The sequence below is a fragment of the Trachemys scripta genome, chromosome 8 (assembly GCF_013100865.1).
Source record: "Trachemys scripta elegans isolate TJP31775 chromosome 8, CAS_Tse_1.0, whole genome shotgun sequence".
NCBI classification, from domain to species: Eukaryota; Metazoa; Chordata; order Testudines; family Emydidae; genus Trachemys; species Trachemys scripta.
In genome coordinates this window covers 58,267,431-58,287,578 of record NC_048305.1, presented here as the reverse complement: position 1 = coordinate 58,287,578, position 20,148 = coordinate 58,267,431, and the positions used below count along the sequence as shown (strand labels likewise).

Here is a 20,148-nt window from a genome sequence, read left to right as displayed (position 1 = left end):
GCTCCTCTATTGACACTTCATTCTGAGACAATTCCTCAGATTTGTCACCTACAAAAAAATGTCTCAGGTGTGGGAATCTCCCTCTTGTCCTCTGCAATGTAGATCAAAGCAAAGAATTCATTTAGCTTCTCTTCCTTGAGTGCCCCTTTAGTACCTTGATCATCCAGTGACCCCACTGATTATTTGTCAGGCTTCCTGATTCTGATGTACTTTAAAAAATGCTGTTAGTTTTTGTGTTTTTTACTAGTTGCTCTTCAAATTCTTTCTTGGCCTGCCTAATTATACTTTTACATTTGACTTGTCAGAGCTTATATAATTGGATACGCACGTAGAACTAGAAACATTTCAGAGAATGCTACCATGGAAGTCCTGGACCTTAATCTCTTAGCTACCAGCCTAAATTTGACCTCCAAGCTCTCTCTTCTACCTTTCCCTATGTCATTGGTACCTAATTGTACCATAAGCCCTGGCTCCTCCCCAGCACTGCACATAAGCCTGTCTAGATGTCTCAAGAGTTCCATAACCTTCGAATGCAGAAGACAATTTACCATGCAATTCTCCTGATCATCACAAACCCAACTATATATATTTCTAACAACCAAATCCCCTATTACTATTACTTGTCTCTTCCTAATAACAGGCATCCCCTCTCCCGGAGGGGTATCCTCAGTGAGAGAGGACCCTGACATCATCGGGAAGGGGGGTCCTAATTATGAGATTGTTTTTCTCCACACCAGTTTGATGCTCTCCTTCCCTGAGACTTTCATCCTCCTCAGAAGCACAGAGGCTGTACAAGTTGGGATAGGACTGCTGTACTGTGTCCTAGAAAGTCTCTTCTATGTACCTCTCTTTCTCCCTTTGCTCCTCCATTTCAGTCACTCTGGCTTCAAGAGCCTGTACTACATCTCTGAGGGCCATGAGCTGCTTGAATCAAATGAACACACATGCCACCTGCCCATAAGGCAGGTAATCATACATATTGCATTCAGTGCAATAAACTGGATAGCCCCATACTGCTGCCTTCTCTCCACATTATTTTTACTCTTGAAAAATGTTTTTGTTTGGGGGGAGGGTGTTTATTGGTCTATGTTTAGAGAATGTTAGGTATATGTGGCTCTCATGCTTCCTCCCTGAACTCCCATGCAAAACTCCCCTGTTTCTTGCTCTGGTCACTTAGGAGCTGGCTTTTTAAGGAATCCTAAAGGGATTAGGGATGAAAAGATGCAGGCTTAGAGCCTCGTTAAAAAGCTCTCGGGCTGGCCTAGCAGGTTGCTAGGCTCAGCACAGAGCCCCTCAAACAGACCATAAACTTCAATCAGGCAGGCACATGGCAAGCAGCAAGCACACAACAAATAACTACCAAGAAAATAATTACTTCCAAAAACATGGAGCTGAGTGGACCTAAAGAGACCTGGCTATTTTTTATTATTACTTCTTCCCTACTTCTAATCCAAAACTAGGGTCCAAAACTTCATTATATAAACACACAGTGAGTATCTCTGCAATTCACATGCCAATCAGATGTTCCAAATAATTTTTCTGATGAATCCCCTTAAAATTCAGGAATCTCTGACTTATTGATGCAAGTTCTTGAAAGACTGGGTCTCTTGCACAAATGATTTCAAAGAATTAACACCTCTGGTTTGTCTTTTATTTCAGGGCAAAGATATATGCAAGCAATAGCAGCAGCTGCTAATACCATTGAGATGCTATTGTTTTTCTATAGGCATCGAGAGTTTTAACTTCACTGTTTTAAAAGGCAGCAGTAACTCCTCTCCAATGAATTTTTAGTACTTTCAAAATTCCTTTATTTTTCTAGTATATATGTAGTTGATTTGTTTGAAAATAGCTGCATGGAAACATTTTGATATCCCCATAAATAGTTCTTAGGAAAGTAAGAGCTCCCGAGTTACCTCTCCCCTTCAAGAAAACCCCCATCCCATATTCATGACAGATTTAATTTACTTTTTTAAAAAACCCTTTGGTTAACTTCTTACTTTCATTGTTTTCCCACATTCATGCAACTCTCCACTTCATTTTTCTGGCTAGGGTTAGAAATAGAAGTGACAATATCTCATAGTAAGAAATGATGACCTTTTGGTATTTCTATCCTGATCAGAAGCAAGGTGTCTGATAAATCAGACAAGAGAGCCAATTTCTACAATATTTTCAGAACAGGTTTTTAGACAAAGGAGTTTCAGACATTTTGAAGAAGCATCTGAACTTTGAGTGCTTAGTCAAACAAAAATGAAATTTTGAGGATTTTTGTCCTCAAATGTCCAGGAAATGTCACTACTTCAAATCTTCAAAATCCATTGGTCCTATTCTTGGATAAGGTAAATTTATTCAGGCTGCATCTTCACTGGAATAATGCCGAGTTTACATCAAGTTAAGGGTCCAATATATTTTTAAAGTGCAATTGTAACTTAACAGCATAGAACTCAATTTTCAATTATCTTGTCTATAGGTAGTTCCAGGTATAAGGTCACATGATGGTTTCAGCCCACATGGAAATGGATGTAATTCCCAAAGATTTGAATGGAAAATATAGTTGCTTGCACAAGGACCCAGTTTAGTCTGTAAGGCTAAGATCCTCAAAGGTATTTAGGTATCTAACTTTCACTGAAATCAATGGGAGTTAGGCAGCTAAATACCTTTTAGAATCTGTCCCCAAGACATTAAAGAATACAAAGGAAAGTTATGGAAAAATCTTAAGAAGAATCATTTAGACAAAGTTATTCCATTGCGTAAAATGTAGGTAAGATGCTTTATCTGAACATCTTTGAATAAATATGGCACTAAATATTACTATTGCAACTGGGGGTTGTGATTCATTAAATTTCTTCCTATGGTTAGATGCACAAAGTAACAACTCTTTAGCAATTGCTAAACAGACAGAAGCAAACAAGACAGGTGGGCACTTATGCAGTAGAGCTTGCATCTAATTCTGAGTTTCAGCTAGGCATACTAATTAATGGTCTATCACATATATAACTGCAGACACATTAACTAGAACTTTTTGAAAACATTCCATCAATACTGTTTTTCAGTGGAAAATTGGGTTTTCAACTTTGTTTTTATTTATGTGTTTATTTTACAGAAAGTGTTGAAAAACTGAGCAACTAAAAGTTTGAGGCTTTTCAGCTGCAAGTTTTCAGTTTTTCAATGAAAAGTCAACATTTTCTATGGGGGGAGGGATAAGCATTTTACACCAGTTCTAATATTAGCAAATCTGAAATATTCATCCCCATTAAAAACATCTTGGTGATGGAAGTGGCCCACGAGTAAAAAGAGACATGATTCCTACATCTGTATTGAAGGAACTGCAACAGGTTAGAAGAAAGCTTTTTGTAGAAATGTCTCAATTCCAATGGCTGCATTCCTGCCAACTCCCACTCAGTCTTTAATTCTACCCCATTTTCTTCATATCATTATCCTAAACCACTGAAATGTGCTTTTTTCTCTGGTCATTAAGCATTTCTGATGGGCCAGGAGATCTGCAGCCCTGACTGCTATGCACCTTATGCGAGATGACCTTCTCTTTTGACCCCAAATACTGAAGGTTTCGGCTCCAGGCTCTGAGAAGTCAAAGGTTGTTTTCACCTCGCTGGGACAATTTGTGCAATAAAGGAATATATGGACATATACCTATCTCCTAGAACGGACCTTGAAAGGTCATCAAGTCCAGCCCCCTGCCTTTACTAGCAGGACCAAGTACTGATTTTGTCCCAGATGGCTCCCTCAAGGATTGAATTCACAACCCTGGGTTTAGCACGCCAAGGCTCAAACCACTGAGCTATCCGCATTGTACACAAGCTCTCCCCACAATGTTCCCTCTTAGTTGAAACTGTAAGCATTGTACACCAATCCCTCCCCCCAATGTTCCCTCTTAGTTGAAACCATAAGCATTGTACACAAATTATTAAGTTTATTAAGTAAAAAAAGGAGAAAACTATATTGAACCAGTATGCATAACACAGCTACTCCAGAGTCCCTGCAGATCCTAACCTATGCTTCTATGGTGCCGCTCTTCTTTTGAGTTTGTCCTGTTCTTTTCAGTCTCTTTGGCAAGGTTGCATGGTCAGAGCCCCAAGTTCAAGTGTGCAAGTAAGTGCCATTTCCTGACTTTGTCTGCCTTCAATCCCGCAGCTGATCTTCTTCCTTTCATTCCTCTACTCAGATAATTACACAGACATACTTATTGAGGATAGAAGTGTCTCCTGAAATATCCATAGTATGGTTACCACATCCATTCATGATTGAAATCAATGGCTTAGATAAAGAGCTTTTGGGTCTGTTTTTCCCGTTTCTCTTTCTGATCCTATTTCTAAATAAGCATCACCTAGTTTAAGGCTGTCAACTCCTTTTTGTTCTAGTCTAATGATTATGCCTTAGTATGCTAATTGTACTAGCAAATTGATACCTCCAGCTCACTCTCTTATTTAAAGAGAAGGGGCTTTTTCAATTAATACTAGTAACAGTCTCTCCTTCAATTTATCTCTGCCCTATAACAAATATGACTTATTAACGGTTTAAAGTCAATCTGTCACTCATATGTCCTGAATGTGAAAAGAAATACATTTACAAGTAACATGTTTTGCAAGGTCTTTTACTATAGTCAAAAGCTCTCACTGAAGCATATATTAACCAGTCTTCCTTTTATGAAAATCTAAACACTTGTTCTTATTTCTTTTTATGAAAATCTAAACACTTGTTCTTAGAAAATAATTACCCATTATTTTCTATGATGCTTCTGATCAGATCTAGCAAGGTTGTATTATACCAGCTCCCTAAAATACTGGAAAATGTCAGAAATACATTGGCTTTTTTTCCTAGATTCCACTGCAAATTAGTCAATAGCCAGATGCAGCTGATGTTGTTCCAGGCAAACTCACTCACTGGGCCAGCTGCCCTCAGACAAAACAACACACACATCTTCTGCACATGCATTGTTTCTCTTGTGTTTTGTATCCTACAGCAGCAGCTAAATCAATCAGCTGCAATCAGTGCTGACACTATGAAAATACAGTAACACCACCACAAAATGGGAACATTTGTGAGCAGGGTTGCTTTATGAATACACAAATAATAAACTCTAGCCGTGTTCTGCCAGGGTCTGCATCAGCCAGACAATCAATTCTGTTGGTTTGTTTGGGTTTTTGTGTTGTGTGTGAATCTGAATCCAAGAGTTTCTTTGTATGTATTGGCTTGCCCAACAGAAGGAAGGAGGAGATATCAGGAAGCTGTTTACAGTTCCTTGACTCTTGGGCCATTCATGCACCAGTTAGAATGTTCCTCACAGGTCCAGCCACCAGCTGGGGATAGCCAGAGCACAACATGGTCCATGAACATACCCCTTACACTTGGCAGTGCTGTGGAGAGGTAGCATAGAATCAAGCCATGATAGTTCTTACCTGATAGTGAACAATCAGGCGGAGAAAAGTGAACAGTACCTATCCCACTCTTAATCACCTCATTCACCAACCCCTAAAAACAATTAAAACAACCTCCCTTCCCCACCCTCACATAAAGGTAGTTTTATGGAATGCCAAATAAGACATATCAGGATATGGAATCATGAAGACTTTCATTTAACTTGCCACTAATTTTAAAGTATTTTCCTATTGCAGGTCTTTGTTTTGATTGATATTTACAAAGAGATACTCCTGATTACAAGGGATAGTCCTACTTAGACTATCGGTATATAGCTGATAACTTCTACCTCATGCACTGGATCCTGCGTTCTTAAAGTTAACTCATCCATAGAATTTACTTGCTCCCACAAGATTCTTTTCCATATTAATTCATATCTCCATGGAGATACTGGAGTATGAGAATTTGTGTTGTCTTTATGGATTATCTTAGAGTTTCTTCTGCAAAATATATGTTAGTTTAAAACTCTTTGGCTCTCTTGATTCTCACACACTGATCATTGCCATGTATGATTTTTGACTCCCAAATTAAAGAAACACTTTGATAGAGGGTGGCAGGGTTTCACTCACTTTTTACACTTTTTTTAGTAGTTTGTCTGCTCCTTAAACAGTATTTCTCAGCTTGCTTTGCATGAATCTTTGTTTAGGTTATGGAGCCAGGTCACCCTATTGGGATCTGTACTCAGAGGGAATCCTTTTTCATGGAAACCAATCACTTCCATGACACTATCCCACCTACTAAAGCTGATGTAAAGAGTTGCTGGACGAAGCCATTTGCAGCCCACTACAAGTTTCTCTGGTCCTACAAAACTCAAGCATAAAGCTATATGTTCCTGTGTGCCATCTATTGACAGTTTCTCTATTAACAAATTATTTGCATATACACAGATATAGAGGACTCCTGGAACAGAGCCCACCTTTGTAAGACCCCAGAATGAGCTCTCCGGAGTCCACAGTCTTCACACAGGGAGGGACATGCTGTGGTTGAGGTAGAAGAGAGACACACATCAGTTTCTTTCCAATCCACTCAGGAACTCAGATCATCAAAAGCAGAATTAAATTGTGAAGGGAGCACACTTCTGTGTTCTGGAACAGGCTCCATTACTGGGAATTATTGCTCTGACAGGGAACAGGAAAAACAACAGGCACTCTGTAGATAAAGAGGGCTCTGTCGCTTCAACAGATGTTACGAAGGGGGGCAATCCCTACTGCTCATTTTACATGTGCATAGGGCAGGTGATGACAGGAGTGACTCCAACAGAGCAATCTTATGGAAACTCAATGTAGTTTATTCGTTTCATGGAGCTTTCCTCCTCTAGACCATTCCCATGAGGTGTGGTTTTGTTTTGTTCTGTTTGTTTTTTTATGGAAAAAGATGACTGGCACACAATCCCTAAGGCTGCAATATCCATTAATATATCTGACTGAATGAAAGTATTTCACATATTTATTAAGATTTAGGTTATTCACAAATGCGCCAAATTATTGTCCTATATTTTATACTGTAAATTACAGGCTGTTGTTGTTGTTTGAATAAACAAATGTTTTTTCATTCACATAAAATATCTGAATCCCTGTGAAAATACATTGCTGCATGGGAAGACATTTCACCATGTCTGGAGAGAAGTGTGTTCACTGGCATACATTTTATCATAGGTCATATTTACAAATGATCAGGGACACAAATATTATACAAACATGGAGAATTCTGCAAAGTTCTAATTGGTACAATGTAATGATCATATTTGGATCCTGTTTTGTGATGGGTTGTTTTGGGGACTGAAGATTACACCTTCATCACGATAAAAACATTATCTCACAACATTTGATTTAAGAGTCCACCTTTGCTCTCCTTAAGATGGAAGGAGGGAGTTAAATTGATTTATTCATGAATGCTTAAAGACCCAATTCAGTTTCAGAGTTTCCCAACATTTTTGGTCAGAAAATTCTGATTTGTTTAAACTGAAACAACTTGCAGGAAATAGTTAGTTTTGACAAATCTCCGAATTCAAATGTTTTTTTGATTTACAAAAAAAATGAAATTGTCAAAATGTACAATTTTGACATTTATAAATAACAAGTTTTGTTTTCTGTTTCAAATGACTTTGTTCTGAATTTTTAGCTAATTTATTCTAAAAGAGAAGTTAATTTTTAAAACAACATTTAAACAAAACATTTTGAAATTGCTGAAACAAAATGTTTCCATTGACCAGATTTTTTTTCCCTTCAGATTATCGGTTCCCGGAAATTTAAATTTTTTACTTTTTCATCTTGATTTAGACCAGAGAACTTTTCTGAAATCTTGAAAACTCTCATGAGATGGGAAACTATTTCCATGCCAGTTCTAGTGTTCATGTCTTTCTGCAGGAGAACAGAAAACCATTCCCCTCTTGATGATGATGAGGATCACACCAGTTATTGATCTGTCTCAAATCTCCCTTTTTCAGGTAAGGTAATTAAGAAACTTGTGTTAAACACGTTTGCTCAGTTTACAATTCAGATTCCCTTGATGCTATTGAATCTGGTTATCAATGTAGGAATGGTACAAAGACTAGGACATTCAGCTATTATGTACTCTTCATTACTTTGAATGGTCTGATTATTTGATTAAATACGACTATCTTCTGAAGTGCTTTATATATACTGGTAGCAATGCAAGGGATCATTAACTTTAACAATGTCAGTGTGCTCATACTATCCCATTTACTATCATTAGTGTAAACCCTATTTTTAATATTATACTTGGCACAGAGCTCATGGAGTGCATTCAGTTCCAATAAGCAGAATGCTGCAGAGCATTTTTTTTCTTCACTCTCATTATGATTCAGAAAGACGTTTATAGAAGTTGCACATATTTGTGCTGAATAAGAAAAAGCAAGCAAGTTTTATGTGGATGGAATGGGGGAAAGCAAAGAATAGTCAACTAGACAATTATTGGGGTATTTTAAGCAAAATACAGTAAGGAGACAATTGTCATTTATGCCAATTGTAAGAGAAGTGTTATTTAAGTAATAAGGCATCCCAGGATATGGTAATAATGTTTTATATTACTGCTTCTAGGATGGATGGATGGAAAGTAGTGAACTAACAGAATTTTGCCTTACATTATAATGCAGTTCAAGCATGTTTATGCAAGTAGTAGATGTAATATTACCACACCCTGCAGTGTCTTATTACCTATATAAGGAAACTAGATTAAGAAATCTCAATTTTTAATCGGCCATCTGAAAATATACAGCTATGGAAGTGAGAGATCCTGGCTGTGCAGTAGAATGATCTATTCAGGAGGTAGGTGAGTCTGTGGCATACTGCCAAATTAAAGAAAAATCTACTTCAAGTGCAGTCTAAGTAACTATTGAGCAAAAGTCATCATAATGTATTATATGATCACTGTTTTGAAACCTAAACTGATTATTTCAGTCCAGGTCCTAGCGGACACCTCTCCATATCAAATTACCATCACTGTTGGCATCATTGTTGGAAGTCTTAGCACAGAGGTCAAGGATTGCATGGAAAACTACCCTCTCCTCTGTAGAGGTATAGAGGAAGGGAGTTGAGGAATATTATTAAAGCCATGTGGGGATGTGTGCTATTGCCACTCTCAGGGTGTAAATGGAAAACTTCTGTCTTTCCAGAAACACTTTTAGATTTTACCATGAACTCTTATCCTTTATCTCACCACCTCCTCCTGATTCCAGTACCTAAGGGCTTGTCTTTACTGTAACAGTTATCTTGAGTTAGTACACTCAAGTTATTCGCCTAGCTTGACTGTAGGGTGACCAGATGACAAAACTGAAATATTGGGATGCGGGGGTGGAGGGGAAAAAAAAAAGCAACCGGAGCGCCCCCCCTCCACACCAGCTCGCCTCGTCTCCACCTCCCCCCGTAGGGGAAGGTGCCCAGCTGGTGCAATCCCGTGGGCAGCCCCGGAGTGGGGCAGCCGACCCCAGCCCCCCAGTCCCGCTCAGGTCCCACGGGGAACAAATGGGGCTGCCGCTGCCTCCACGTGCAGGAGGTGAAGCCCCATCAGAGTCCCCGCGCGCCGCGCGCAGCTGCTGCCCTCCCACCACCACCCATGGGCGCGTACAGGGAGCCGGTTTCCCAGGCCGGAGCTGGGGCTGCCCCTGCTGGTACCGCCCCGCCCTTCTGCCTGTGCTCGGGGCCAGGCTGGACTCACTCACCCCGCGCTCCCCTGCGTCCCCTAGGCCTCCCTCCAGCGCTTGCGCCGCCATACAGCTGATGGGTGCAAGCCTGGGAGGGAGGAGGAATGGCGTGCTTGGGGAAGAGACGGGGATTTGGGGAGGGATCCAATGGGGCAGTGAGGGGGCGGGACTGGGTGCAGGGCCAGGGTGGGGATTTGGGGAGGGATCCAATGGGGGAAGAAGGGGGCAGAGTTGGGGCGGGGGGGCGTGAGCCTCTCCGTGCTCCGCCAGTGCGTGGGAGCGGAGAGCAAAATTGCTTGTTTATCCCGTGTCCCGACCGAACATCGGTCGGGACGCGGGACAAACAAGCAAATATCAGGACAGTCCCGATAAAATCGGGACATCTGGTTACCCTACTTGAGTGAGAGTGACCACTTTGTTAAACAACACTTGAGCTCCACAGAGTGATTGGGTTTACAGCACAGATTGATTGGATTCACATCTGATGAGCTATTGTATCCCCACAGCATTACAAGCTCCAGCATCAGCTGGGCTCCTTCATATTACCACCCTTCATCCCAACAAACCAGTTAGGTTGAGTTAAAAGCACCCCTGAACTAGAAATTTGTGTATATGGGTGGGAGCCAGGTTAGGGGCAAAACTCAAGTTAAACCTCGAGTTAACAATGTAGTGAAGACAAACTCTTAGTCTATCTCCCCTTCCTGCCATGGATACTGTGTGGCATGTAGGAATTACTGATGTCAAAGGGCCCAGTAGATAGACAAATTGTACTGGGTAAGATGTGTTGCCTCTCCATTTCTGGTCATCAGAACAATGGCCTGTTCTTTACTGAGCTGTTTGCTGCACAGCCAGGATCTTTCACCCTGAAGGCTATGTGTTTTTGAGTAGATAGAAACCTTAGTTCTTAGATTCCTTATAACAGTAATAAACACTCCAGGGTGTGGTAATCCTACATCTACTTGTTATAGCACCACATGTAGGGTTCATTATAATGAAAGACCACCCAAAGCTGATGGCTGATTTCCTTCAGTCATTAGAGATGTGGTAATATTACACATCACCATCTCCTGGGATGCCTTATTGCTTAAGTAACTCATAATCACAAGTTCTCTTACAATTGATATAAATGATAATTACCCCCTAGCGGGATTTTATCTAAAATATCCGTCTAATGATCATGGTGGAATCTTGATAGATAAATGATTATATTTCACACATACATACACACCACCCCTTCTCCCTGCAAAATCTTTGAATCTTGTGTCTCTCTGTGCTTTCTTTTTTATTCAGAACACTACACATAACATTTCTTCTGGGTCACTTTATAATGAGACTGAAGAAAATGCTTTGCAATATTCTGTTTATTGGCATAGGAGACTGCACTCCATGTGCTCTGCACCAAGTATAATATTAAAAATAGGGTTTACACTAATGAAGGTAAATGAGATAGTAAGAACACAGTGACATTGATAAAGTTAATGATCCGTTGTGTTGCTATAAGTGAATATATAAAGCCCTTCTGAAGATAGTCATATTTACATATTACCAAAATAATAATAACATTAACATTTGTAGAGAGCATATAATAAGATGAATGCCTGATTTTATTTTATTTTTTGATTTTTCTTTTCTGCATTAAGGCATCTGAACTTGCCTTTTGCTCACAAATATTTTCTGTCCTGAGTTTCGTTGTATTTTGCCATTAGAACTGTGCAAAACTGAGTTACAAGCTCTAATTTGGATCCTATGTAAAAAGTCTGTCAGAGAACACAGCTTGTTCTGGTTAGAAGTGAAATTTCACTTCAGGTAGAAATGTTGCCATTTTCACAGAGAAATTGCTTTTTTCTACCATTTTTCCATATTTACTCCACCTTTAATTCTTCAATTCCATACTTTTAAACATTTAGATATTTTGTGTGTTTGTTTTTCTTAATCATAATGTTCTTTGGTTTATGTTTACAGTACGTAATAGCTGATGTGGGCCTGATCGACCTCTGCATTTTTCTAGATCCAGACCAATAAAACCAATTATTTCAGTAGAGTTACATCAGCATAAACTGGAGTATTGCAGGGGTGAATGAGGCCCCTTCACTGCAAGTTAATGCATTTCAATTTTTCCCCTGTTCATATATAGTTGAGGGATAGCACACATTCTAATCATAAAAAATGTATTAGCATATGTACCACCAAAGTAAGCATTTAAGTAGAAAATATATACACATCATTTTGCCCAACTGTATCCTTTGTTGGATTTGGTTTGCTTTAATAGAGATAGGGGAAAACAAACAACTCCTACTCCCATCTTTAGGTACTTTTAGATGTAAATAAAGAACATGACTGAGATTTTCAAAGGGGCCTAAGGGAGTTAGGTACCTAATTCTCATTGAAAGTCAATGGGATTTGGACATGCAATTCTCATAATCTTGTTTGATAATTCTAGCCCCAAAGTCATTTTTTAGTAGCTCAGTGTTGGGTGATGAGATTCTTATATCAAACAAAAGTGACAAAACCAATTATTAGCAGAGTCAACTTCACTTCACTCATATACTGCAGAAGTTGTGTTGGGATTTCATCACCGTTGAAAAAGAAAAAAACAGACATCATGATAATACTTTGCTCTCACAGTATCTTTCATCCAAGGGCTTCAAAGGGTATGTCTATACTGCAGCTTGGAGTGATCCTCTCAGCCTGACTGGACAGATTTACGCTAGTGGGGCTTGAGCTTTTATGCTAAAAATAGCAGTGTGGATATTGCAGCTTGGAAGGGTACACATAAACAAAGTGATTTTACAATCATAAATTAACCTTCACCACATATGTGTGAGATAAAGTAAATACTAGAACTGGTTTAACTTCTTCTTTTTTTTTTTTTTTTTTAATTAAATTTTGGTTTTGGAGAGAAAGCAATATTTGCATTTCCTTTGAAAGTTTCATTTGAAAATTGTCCACTGAAAATGCTTACTATTTTTTTTCTACCAACCCTAATAAGTAATACTATACTTATACTGTACTAATACTATAGTTCTGCAGATGGGTAAACAGAGACCCAGAGAGATTAAGGGCCCTATCCTGCAAACACTTAAAGTGAGTTTAACTTTAAACGTGAATAATCCCATTCACTTCAATGGAATATAAAGTCAAACGTGGTCAAGTGTTCACAGGATCTGGAATTAATTTAGACTGTATATTCCTTTGGGAAAGGTCTGTCTTTGTTTTTATTGTGCCTCGAACAATGGGCCCCTCTATGTGCTACAACAATACAAATAATAAATAATAAAAATGATTTGCCTAAGATGTCACAGCAGCTCAATGCCAGAACCAGAAATTGATGCCCAATCGACAGCTCTACCTATCAGTACTCCTTTCCATCACATGACAGACTTGAAATATAGCCCTCTGAAGCTATAATTATGAGAGATGCATTTCCTGCTAGCTGACAGTTTGAATTCCATTGCAAAGATTCTGGGAGAGAGACAGAGAAAAGGAAAAACGTCTCAATAAGAGTTAAAGTTCAGTGGAATTAATTCTTGATCAGTTTCCTTCCATAAACTCTCTAAAATAATTATCTATAAATTCCCGTAAAACTCAGTTTTATTGCAAAAAAGATCATTTTTACAGAATATAATAAGCTGGGTGAGACTGTACATTCATTCTGATTAACTGTACTCTATAGTTCCAAAGTAGAGGAAAAAGGTAAAAGCTTCTCAGCATGTTAAATCAGATCTGAATTTACTGAGTATATTTAGAATATCATATCTGAACATGACATTCATAAATGGGGTTATCCAAAGGTACAGATACTAATGGCCTTGTGAGAGTAACTGGTAAGGAAAAGAGTAAAATTAAGCCTGATTTCTTTCATTGTAAATGTCCCAGTACTAAACTTCAGATTTCTTATAAATAATTAGATAACCAAATTAATCTCTCTACACATATAGCCATAGGGCAGCAGACTTTCAATTGTGTGCAGGATTTTATATGGAGAATTATACCCTGAGACCTTCTGGTTAAAGGGGCCATGTGCAATTACGTATAATTCATGATCTTGACACAAGGAAGAAAGGAGAGCAGCAGAATATGGACCCTGGACTTCAGAAAAGCAGACTTTGACTCCCTCAGGGAACAGATGGGCAGGATCCCCTGGGAGAATAACATGAAGGGCAAAGGAGTCCAGGAGAGCTGGCTGTATTTTAAAGAATCTTTATTGCGGTTGCAGGAACAAACCATCCCGATGTGTAGAAAGAATAGTAAATATGGCAGGCAACCAGCTTGGCTAAACAGTGAAATCCTTGCTGATCTTAAACGCAAAAAAGAAGCTTACAAGAAGTGGAAGATTGGACAATGACCAGGGAGGAGTATAAAAATATTACTCAGGCATGCAAGAGTGAAATCAGGAAAGCCAAATCACACTTGGAGTTGCAGCTAGCAAGAGATGTTAAGAGTAACAAGAAGGGTTTCTTCAGGTATGTTAGCAACAAGAAGAAAGTCAAGGAAAGTGTGGGTCCCTTACTGAATGAGGGAGGCAACCTAGTGACCGAGGATGTGGAAAAAGCTAATGTACTCAATGCTTTTTTTGCCTCTGTCTTCACGAACAAGGTTAGCTCCCAGACTGCTGCACTGGGCAGCACAATTTGGGGAGAAGGTGACCAGCCCTCTGTGGAGAAAGAAGTGGTTCAGGACTATTTACAAAAACTGGACTTGCACAAGTCCATGGGGCCGGATGCGCTGCATCTGAGGGTGCTAAAGGAGTAGGCGGATGAGATTGCAGAGCTATTGGCCATTATTTTTGAAAACTCATGGCGATCGGGGGAGGTCCCGATGACTGGAAAAAGGCTAATGTAGTGCCCATCTTTAAAATAGGGAAGAAGGAGGATCCGGGGAACTACAGGCCAGTCAGCCTCACCTCAGTCCCTGGAAAAATCATGGAGCAGGTCCTCCAGGAATCAATTATGAAACACTTAGAGGAGAGGAAAGTGATCAGGAACAGTCAGCATGGATTCACCTAGGGGAAGTCATGCCTGACTAACCTAATTGCCTTCTATGATGAGATAACTGGCTCTGTGGATGAGGGGAAAGCAGTGGATGTGTTATTCCTTGACTTTAGCAAAGCTTTTGATACGGTTTTCCATAGTATTCTTGCCGCCAACTTAAAGAAGTATGGGCTGGATGAATGGACTGTAAGGTGGATAGAAAGCTGGCTAGATCGTCGGGCTCAATGGGTAGTGATCAATGGCTCCATGTCTAGTTGGCAGCCAGTTTCAAGCGGAGTGCCCCAAGGGTCGGTCCTGGGGCTGGTTTTGTTTAATATCTTTATTAATGATCTGGAGGATGGTGTGGACTGCACTATCAGCAAGTTTGCAGATGACACTAAACTAGGAGGCATGGTAGATACACTAGAGGGTAGGGAACGGATACAGAGGGACCTAGACAAATTAGAGGATTGGGGCAAAAAAAACCTGATGAGGTTCAACAAGGACAAGTGCAGAGTCCTGCACTTAGGACGGAAAAATCCCATGCACTACTACAGACTAGGGACCAAATGGCTAGGTAGCAGTTCTGCAGAAAAGGACCTAGGGGTCACAGTGGACGAGAAGCTGGATATGAGTCAACAGTGTGCTCTTGTTGCCAAGAAGGCTAACGTCATTTTGGGCTGTATAAGTAGGGGCATTGCCAGCAGACCAAGGAACGTGATCGTTCCCCTTTATTTGACATTGGTGAGGCCTCATCTGGAGTACTGTGTCCAGTTTTGGGCCCCACACTACAAGAAGGATGTGGAAAAATTGGAAAGAGTCCAGCGGAGGGCAACAAAAATGATTAGGGGGCTGGAGCACATGACTTATGAGGAGAGGCTGAGGGAACTGGGATTGTTTAGTCTGCAGAAGAGAAGAATGAGGGGGGATTTGATAGCAGCCTTCAACTACCTGAACAGGGGTTCCAAAGAGGATGGAGCTAGGCTGTTCTCAGTGGTGGCAGATGACAGAACAAGGAGCAATGGTCTCAAGTTGCAGTATGGGAGGTCTAGGTTGGATATTAGGAAAAACTATTTCACTAGGAGGGTGGTGAAGCACTGGAATGTGTTACCTAGGGAGGTGGTGGAGTCTCCTTTCTTGGAGGTTTTTAAGGCCCGCTTGACAAAGCCCTGACTGGGATGATTTAGTTGGGAATTGGTCCTGCTTTGAGCAGGGGGTTGGACTAGCTGGCCTCTTGAGGTCCCTTCCTACCCTGATATTCTATGATTCTATGATTCTATGATAACCCTAACTGTGGGATCATTAGTTGGCACAAACAATAAGGCTCTTTGCAAAACCTAGCTTCTATCATATCTTCAGGTGATTTGCTAGGAAAAAAATCCTAGTTTAAGGAGAGTAATTCCAAAGTTGAATTCATTCTAAAACAATACCTCTTTATTAGGGCTGTCGATTAATCACAGTTAACTCATGCAATTAACTCAAAAAATTAATCATGATTAAAAAAATTCATCATGATTAATCACAGTTTTAATCACACTGTTAAACAATAGAATACCAATTGAAATTTATTAAATATTTTGGATGTTCTTCTACATTTTCAAATGTATTGATTTCAATTACAACACAGAATACTAAGTGTACAGTGCTCACTTTATATTATTTTTATTACAAATATTTGCACTGTAAAATGATAAACAAAAGAAATAATATTTTTCAATTCACCTCATACAAGTACCATAGTGAAATCTCTTTATCGTGTCAGTGCAACTTACACATGTAGATTTTTTTTTGTAACATAACTGCACTCAAAAACAAAACAATGTAAATCTTTAGAGCCTACAAGTCCACTCAGTCCTACTTCTTGTTCAGCTAATTGCTCAGACAAACAAGTTTGTTTACATTTACAGGAGATAATACTACCCACTTCTTATTTACAGTGTCACCTGAAAGTGAGAACAGACATTCACATGGTACTTTTGTAGCCGGCATTGCAAGGTATTTACATGGCAGATCTGCTAAACATTCATATGTCCCTTCATGCTTTCGCCACCATTCCAGAGGACATGCTTCCATGCTTGTAGGCTCTAAAGTTTTACATTATTTTGTACATATGTATTTTGTACATTATTTTCTACATATTCATTTTTTGTACATTATTCTACATTTGTAAATTCATCTTTCATGATAAAGAGATCACATGACAGTACTTGTATTAAGTGAACTGAAAAATACTACTTTTATTTTTACAGTGCAAATATTTATAATGAAAATAAATGTAAAGGGAGCACTGTACATTTGTGTTCTGCGTTGTAATTGAAATCAATATATTTGAAAATGTGGAAAACATCCAAAAATATTTATATAAATAGTATTCTATAATAGTTAAACAGCGCGATTTTTTAAATTGTGTGATTAATTGTGATAAATTTTTTTTATTGCTTGACAGCCCTACTCCTTATTAAATTAAAATGTTAAATAAGATGAGTCAGTCTATTTAAACAAAACATATCTTGGTTTCCATATAAAACACTAGGAGTCTTCAAAGGCTTACACCTGACGATCTTTGTGTCCCTCAAAACCAAGTCACTTACGAGAGTTGCGCTTCCAGCTGAGCCATGTAGATGCCATGTAGTCTGCTTGAATGCTTATTTTATGCTGCAGAGGTGTGGTATCCAAGTTTAATCCAGTTAAAGCTGACAAGATGCTGTCTGAAAGAAGGAAATACTTTAAAGGACTGGCAGAATAAAGTGGCTGTTTGCTTCCTCTCTTGGGGGCAATAGTCCTCTGATCAGCCATGCAGTGCATAGTCTGTCGCAGAGTTGTACTAGGCTCGTAGCTACACCTTGACACTGAAAGAAGAGTCACAATCACATTTTCTATTTTCTGTTAGCCAAGAGACTACATCTCTTCCTCACAGACTTAGCCATGGCAATCTGTCACCTCCAGCTGGACTGCTGCAATGTCCACAACCTAGAAATGAAAGTAAAACCCATGTACAAAAACACCAGCTCTTCTCTGGACTGGGACAGATTGGCAGGAGCACATCAGTATCAGTGCTCCATATCCATGGGAAGCTTTTGCTTCCCATTCAGTTCAGATTCACTTTGAAGTCCAGGTTTCAGTATTAAAAGACAATGATGAGCATACATCTTTCTTTTTTAAGAACACAATGTAAAATACATATTCTTCTGACTCCAAATGAAGTTAATTGTAAAATTCCCATTGACTTCAACAAATCCAGTGTATCCTATTAACTCCATCCCTCTTCCCTACAGACTTATCTCACTTAGAGATCTTTGGGCACTTAGACATCAGGAGGAGTAAGTCGGATCAGATACGTCGAATTCAGCTACGCTATTCCCATAGCTGAATTTGCGTATCTGAAATTGATCCCCCCTGTAGTGTAGACATAGCCTCAGACTGCTTTCATGAACCTTTTAATGCTGTACTGTACTCAGCACCTGGATTCTACAGTTACGGGCACTGTAGAGGTAAATAGATAGATCCGTGGTGGTTGTGATGGCTACCTTGTCTCCAGAGCTCTCACCTGTGCAATTATGGAATCATGGGATCTTATTGGGCTCATGATCTTACGTAACAGCTGTGTTCTTCAGGAACAACAGAAGGCTGAAGCACAGAGTGAAACCTGTGAGTGTAGGACACCGAGAAATCTCTTACAGTAGCTGGACACATGGGGACTGACTTCTGCAAGAGATCAGAATGACAAGGAGTTTTACCATCTTCAGAACAAATTTGTTACTTCCTCACTTAGCTTTGCCATACAAAAATAATTTCAATAAAAAAGTCTAACTATTCAGAGATGGGAAGGAGAGTAACAGTAACTGGATCTATTGATGGAGTATGTAATTGTGCAAGGCACTCAGATGGCATGGTGATGAACACATGGGGATTCTGTGCTGTGCCTTTTAGAGTCTGTGACCATCCTAGAATAATGATGATGGAACTTTGCTGATTTATACCAGCTGAGGATCTGTCCCCATATATTGTGTACTATAGAGTGGACACAGGGCATGGCAGACCTCTTTACAAATTCATATAATTAAATTCATTTAGTGAATGGCCATTTCATAATGTGAATATTTGTTGTACAATAGCTTTTTCTGTTGTTATACAGATAAAAACAATCCAACTACAATATGGTTAATTAAATTATAAGCATAGTGTTTAATAATACATAATTGATTTTAAACACTAATAACTATATAATAGTAGTGATAATATCTTAAAGTCTACTACAGATATTCTTGTCTGTAGGCAGTGAAAAAGGCCTAATTAAAAAGGAACTGTAGTGATGTTCACCCAGCATGTGATATGCCTTATTATAAATTCATTCCCATATTAATTCAGTATACTCTTTTTGTGGTTTCAGGATTAATAATTCGGAAGGGAGGAGGGGAAATGAAGGTAATTAATTTGCTCTTTCTACAGTGCTGACACTTTTCACCTTAATGAGCACTTAAAATGTAAATTATGCAGTGGGATTTAAAAAAAAATAGAACAAAGGCTAAGTGTGTGAGGCTCTTTTTTATTATTATTCACATTCAAATTACCTGCAATTATGATAGGTTTTTGTTATGTTCCACAATATTCTATATCCAAAAGTAGCAAGCATGAGGAGAGGGCTCAGTGTTTTCAGGAATCCCAGTTATTTTGCCTAAACTGATGCTAAAACATATGAGTATGTGATGTGGTGTATAAACCCTGCATTGGTTAACAAAGAGTTAACAGACCCTGAGCCCAAGTAGGCAAAGAAGTGGCACCTGGAGAAGTGTTAGGCAAAACTGATGATCAAACCCAGGTATGGAGGAGCTGGGTCCTTGTAATAGGAGGAGCACTGAGCAGTACAGAAAAAAGGGCCGTAGAGGAGATTCCTCTCTTGGGCTAAAGGCTGAGAGAAGCCTGGGAGATCTGAAGTTTGCAGCCTGAACTAGGAGGAAGTCTAGGAGGCTTACGCTCTGAAATCAGAGCAAGAAAAAACATTGCAGATTTTATGGTAAGCCCTAACAAGGAATCCTGAGTAAGGAGTGCGTGGCACCTGGAAAGGAAACCAGGGAAACTGAAGGTGTCAGGAAAAGCCACTAGAGAGAGGGAATAAGCAATTAAAAGGCAAAGGCTACAGGAGATGGTAATCCTAACTGCAGCACTTGAAAGAGTGTTCAACAAGGAGTTGAGACTGAGGGAATACCAACATGATGGGATAAGGGGTTCTTGCCATGGTGACCCTGAGACAGTTTGGTAAAGCACTGAGAGCTGAATGGGACTAGAAATACACACGTTGAGAGTTCTTTGATTAGTCTATGTTTACAATCCTGGATGAGGGCCTGAGAGCCTTAGTAACCCCAAGGAAGGGGTGCTGAAGAGATGGGAGCTTTGGGTATTATTTTATGTGGACTTGGGACTGAAGTGCTGTGGAAGAGGTGGATTTAAATATGACCTGGACAGAAGGCCAAGAGCTGAGTCTCAAGAAGGAATGCCTCAGGACTGGGGCAACCATTGGCAGACAGTGATAGAGAAGAGACCTGTGACACCAGGGCTAATAATGAGGGGCAGATCCCCAGGGGT

At 39.6% G+C, this 20,148-nt stretch overlaps 1 long non-coding RNA gene across 1 annotated transcript in view; it reads left to right on the top strand.

Moving 5' to 3' along the window:
* LOC117882054 overlaps positions 1 to 19,008 on the top strand; it is a 50,489-nt gene extending 31,481 nt beyond the window's left edge. The window contains exons 2-3 of the long non-coding RNA XR_004646927.1: positions 7,800 to 7,879; positions 18,956 to 19,008. This is a non-coding gene — a long non-coding RNA (uncharacterized LOC117882054). The remainder of the gene's footprint in view (positions 1 to 7,799; positions 7,880 to 18,955) is intronic.
* Positions 19,009 to 20,148: the final 1,140 nt, after the last annotated feature.